Raw genomic sequence first — 5,886 nt, forward strand, 5'->3', positions numbered from 1 at the left:
CCTCTTCCCCTCTCCTACCTTCTCTCTCACACCTTGCCGCCGCCATCGGGATGGGGACTTCGACCTGCTCAACCTGGCTGATGGCGCCTTGCGCAACGAGGCCGTCGCCCGCGCCATCAAGAAGGTCGTCCCGCCCGACAACCCCGACAAGCCCACCAGGGTCAGCAAGAAGGCCGCCAAGTACAAGGCCAACGCCGCCGCCGCCCCCGACGCCCACGACGACCAGCCGACGCAGCACCACCACCAGCAGCACTACCCCGACCCTAGGAGGTAACATCCCCCAATCTGACCTCCCCCTTCTTCTCCGACCTCTCTTCTCCTCAATCCCCCTCACTATCCTCGTCGTTTTTTTCAGGGGAGGCCATGTTGATGACGGAGACCAGCCGGACCAGGGAGAGCAGGCGGACCCCCATGGCTACCAGGAGGAGACCTACGCGGATCGTGAGGGACAGGTGACCATCTCATTTCCCCATCTATCTTATTAATTGATGACATCTAGGGCTCTGACATTATTATCTTCCCAATCTAAAATACATGCTCAGATGTGTGTCTATTGTTCATGTTCAAATGTGTGGTCTGCTTGTTTCTGTCAAATGGGTTGGGTTGATTCCTCTAGAAATAGTCAGATGAATCATTGTTGTAATTTGTAAAGCTGTCAAGGAAAGTAGTTTAGCCAAAATATTTATTGTGGGCATTCTGTTAGCTAGTGTGCATTGCCAAGTACAGCTGTTCTACTTTGTATGGAATCATCTCACTATTCTGAACATCTGAAACTTGCTATGTGCAGGGTGAGGAGGTGGAGGAGTAGGGGTGCACCCAGCCGGCAGCCCTGTCCTGCTTGAGGTGGTGGGGAGGCAAGAGGGGTCTGTACTCAATATTGAACTGGATGTCCTGATCAACTTAGTTCCAGTTCAATATTGAGTACAGATCAACTTAGTTCCATTAGCAAGTAGATGTTGTTGTTGTACTCAATATTTGAAGTTGCTTTTTTCTTTTTTGAGAGAAGTGTATTAGGTTGATGAGATTAATTAGCTCAGTTGGCTAAAGTAGCAACAACAGCAGCCACACTTTTCCATCCACTTTATAGCTGGACTATACTTACATGCTTAGTATAACCTTGGACGTGTAGCTGGACTATACATACATGCTTAGTATAACCTTGTACATGGTTTGTTCAATTTATAATTGATTATTTGTTGCTGCTGCAGGAGCAATGTTGCTGATGGCGACTGGTACGTGATGGTGGCTAGTGTGGTGGACGACCCAACCAAACCAATAATGCCAGGCTTCTCCTGCTGCTACTGCATGTCCTGATCAACTTAGTTCGTCCATAGGGAGAGATAAATTCTTCACTTGTTCACTCTGTAATCTGCAAATTACTTCCATTAATCACCTAGTGCTCCTTTTAGTGAGATTCATCTAGTATTTCTTTTTGCAAAGCATGCGATGGTCTGGAGTACTTGATCATGGCCTGATGGAACATGTCGTTACAGCAGCTAGAAGCAATCCATTTTATTAAATGCATTCTGGTTAGGATTTGGTCATGGCAGCACCTTGCTATTTTCTTTTCTTAAAATCTGGTTGCAAGTTTACTATCTTTCTAGAACCATCATCTTACATTTTGGGCATCGGGCATTGAAATTTAGGCATTTATGTATAATTTTAGTTATGGATATGTCCTATGCAAACATTACTATCAATTGTCAAGTTGATTCTAAAATGTCTCATTAACTAAATTTTAGATGGTGATTTCTAGATTTAGTACCAATTTATTGTTGGCCTGGTCTATGCTCAGTACCTTGCTCTATACCAATTTATTGCATTATTCTGTTATTTATGGTTAAATATGCTATCATTAACTCTGAGAAAATGTTATGTTTTTGCCGATTAGTGGCAGTACATCTTTGCTTTACTATTCCTGGCAGCTGCAGTTCATCTACCATAAACATGTTGTGTACATTTTGAACCCCCAAACATGACACAAGTGATATGTATATGCAGCAGGGAATCGTCAACTTGTACAGTTTGTTTACTGGAATGTAACTTGTACAATTTTTACTTGAATATGTTCAGTTATGAAGTCGTGTAGTTGTTTTTTCTCATCAGTTCTAAACTGCAGTACTTTACTGAATTGTTGATGGTGCTGAAGTCTCTAGTTTAGATGGAATAGCACCCCATCACCTGTTGTTGTTGTTGTTGTTATTCACCTTATCCTTGCTGTTCTGTTTTCTTGTTGGCAGATATTTTGAGTAAATTCAAGACGAAAGATGTTCAAAGAAGCTCCAAGACATTCTTATATAGCAAGTTATGTAATAATAGATGGGTTATCTGGGAATTTAATGTATCTTCTCTCTGTTTGTGAATGAAATAGTAATTATGTATGTGAATTAATGTATCTTCTCTGTTTGTGAACTTCATGTATGTTTCAGAATTGCAATTTCTGTTTCATATGAAATAGTAATTATGTATGTGATTTGAAAATGTGTGCAATGAAAACATGACTCATGCGACCCACTTATCAAAATAATTTGAGCACATTTGAAATTTCTGACGTGTGGGACCAGTGTATGATATTATGATATTTGGGACAAATGTAAAACAGTGGAAAATAAAATAGCAAAAAGTAAAAGATCATACGCTATAAAAGGCCGCATCTAGAAATAAAAAGGCCAAATTGTTGGGCCAGGCCCGTGTAGCTAGAGAAAATTAATAGGAAAAAATACAGTAAAAAGGCCGAATTAATGGGCTCGGCCCATGTAGAAAACTGAATTGGACCGGGCTGAATCTATTGCCACATCAGCTTGCCACGCTGGATGCCTACGTGGCTTGGGGAGGTTGCTAGTGACCAAAACGCCACAATAGGAATATTTTGGTCACAAACGTCTTTGACCATTCCAGAAGAAAGGTCGCTATAGTCAGTTTACGACGGCCAGCTTTTGACCTTCTGTTTTTGGTCACAAAAAGGTCGTAAATGGAAATTTGTGACCTTTCAGTGACCAATAGTGGAGGTCACAAGTTGACATATTTCTTGTAGTGCATCAGCGCCCTTACTAGGTGACCGCGGAGCAACCACCTACCTTGTGACTCGTTAAGTCGTTTATTGACTAGCGCGATGTCCGCATTCGCAACGTCGAGTTGCCGCTTCAGCTCGGCAACTCCATCAGTCCGGCTGGCCATCGAACGTTCCGTCACCTGCATAGGAAAGGCGACATCCTATAACTGAGATTATGATCCTCGGCACGCTGTCGCTTTCGACAGCATACCAAGTCTCAGGGGCTACTATCTATACAAGGTGCACTCCATGTGCAAAACTGTCAAAAGGTATGTCATTTTTTGCGTACCTCAAACCCCGTCAGCAAACTTCCGACAGCCTCATACAACCCGCTCTCGGCGGATGAGATCTTTTCAATCACCATACTCCACCGGCAAATCCTACAACTCCACCGGCCGTACTCCAGTGGGTGCAGAACTCCCCGGCCCCGCCGGACTCGGGGAGACCCTCCGTGACGACACCTCAGGGTCGTCCTCCCTGCCCGACGGCGCGGCAGATGGAGGCGTTTCGCTCTCCATCATCTCCGGATGAAGGTCCCCCGAAGATGGGCTGAGATCCGAACTACAAGGTGAAAACTTCGGTTACCCTTAGAAATAAAGTAGGGGTGTCCCCTATTACAAAATTCCCCCTTTTTTACTTATGGCTCGCTGGAGGGCTGATTCCTCTGGGGAGACTGTGCGGCCGGGGCTCTCCCCTGCATAGGACCTTCTGGTGCGGATTTCTTTCCCTGCTTTGAGGCCTTGGCCTCCGGGTCTTCGGAAGCGGTCCTCTTCTCCCCCTGGAAGGAGGGATTCTCGAGTCCCCCCTTACTGAAAGCCTCCTTAGCAGAGGTGGTAGTTTCCCTGTGCCCCCCTTCGCCCTCCTCCGAAGGTGCAACCTCCAACATTTTGATTAACACGGGATCCGGCGTGGTCTCAGGGAGGGGGGCCGGACACCATATCAGTTTTGCTTGCGCTATCCACTCCTGTCCAAGGGATAGCTGGTTAAAAGGCAAAACCCATGATAAATAAATGGACAATATGACCGGACACAGGGCTACTGACTTGAGTATCCGGGCGATTGCAACTTAGGCCAGCATCCTCGGTCAAGTCCGGACGCATCTCTTGCGATCCGAAGGACAGTTTGTACATCTCCACAGGTGTCAAACCCATGAAGTGTTGGAGAGCTCGTGGCCCCTCTGGATTAAATTCCCACAGGCGGAGGGGGCGACGTTTGCAGGGCAGAAGGCACCGAATCAGCATAACCTGTGCCACTACGACCAGATTGATCTCCCTTTCTTGGAGGCCTCGAATCTGGTCCTGCAAGCCCCTTGTTGACCCATGATGTCAGCCGTTGTGGAGGGCCCGGGCGAAAGACGGGCGGCGGCCTCTACCTGCTGCCCCTGGGAGCGGTGATATAGAACCACTCCTGTTGCCACAAGCCGAGCTCCTCCTGAAAAGAGCCCTCGGGCCATGGAGCATCGGCCCTCTTGCTTATAACCGCCCCTCCACACTCTACCTGACGCCCCTCAATCATCTTCGGCTCCACGTTGAAAGGTTTTGAGCCACAAGCCGAAGTGAGGGGTACTGCGGAGGAAGGCTTCGCAGGCGACAATGAATGACGAGATGTGGAGGATGGACTCCGGAGCCAAGTCATGGAATTCCAGCCCATAGTAAAACATGAGCTCCCTCACGAAGGGATCCATCGGGAAGCCTAAACCCCGACGGAGGTGAGACACGAACACGACGCTCTCGCCAGGCTCGGGAGTAGGAATAACTTGCCCTCGGACTGGCAACCTATGCAAAATCTCGTAGGTTAAGTACCTGGCGTCTCTCAGCTTTAACACGTCCTCCTCCGTGACGGAGGAGGGCATCCACCGGCCTCGTATGTCGGAGCCGGACATTGTCGAAGGTCGAAAGTACCCGAATCTGGAGCCCTGGGTGTTGGAACTTGGGGCGAGGGGCGGATTCGATGGAGGATTGAAGAAAAAGAACGATCCTTGGTCTCATTATAAAGAGGGAGAATGGGTTACCCACGTCCGTATTGATGGGAATCCCGAAATAAGGGGAACACGATCTCTGCTTCGACAAGACGTGCCAAGGAAACCACTTCGCTAAACACGCTGAGGTGGTACAATAAAAATGATTCGAGTAAACGCTTGGTAGTGGTGTGACGTCACGCCACCAAATACGTCAGCAGATTGAACTTGTGTAAATATTATTCACTCTACGGTGGTATGTGGAATTTATTTTGCAGAGCCGGACACTATCCTGGTGTTCACAATCTTCTATAAATTATTCGGAGAAGGAACCCACCTTGCAATGCCGAAGACAACATGCGCGCCGGACTCATCGTCATTGAAGCCTGGTTCAGGGGCTACTGAGGGAGTCCTGGACTAGGGGGTGTCCGGATAGCCGAACTATCATCATCGGCCGGACTCCAAGACTTTGAAGATACAAGATTGAAGACTTCGTCCCGTGTCCGGATGGGACTTTCCTTGGCGTGGAAGGCAAGCTTGGCGATACGGATATGTAGATCTCCTACCATTGTAACCGACTCTGTGTAACCCTAGCCCTCTCCGGTGTCTATATAAACCAGATGGCCTTAGTCCGTAGGACGAACAACAATCATACCATAGGCTAGCTTCTAGGGTTTGGCCTCCTTGATCTCGTGGTAGATCTACTCTTGTAATACCCACATCATCAATATCAATCAAGCAGGACGTACGGTTTTACCTCCATGAAGAGGGCCCGAACCTGGGTAAAACATCCTGTCCCTTGTCTCCTGTTACCATCCGCGTAGACGCACAGTTCGGGACCCCCTACCCGAGATCCGCCGGTTTTGACACCGACAGA

This window comes from Triticum dicoccoides, chromosome 6B (genome assembly GCF_002162155.2).
Source record: "Triticum dicoccoides isolate Atlit2015 ecotype Zavitan chromosome 6B, WEW_v2.0, whole genome shotgun sequence".
Classification (NCBI taxonomy): Eukaryota; Viridiplantae; Streptophyta; class Magnoliopsida; order Poales; family Poaceae; genus Triticum; species Triticum dicoccoides.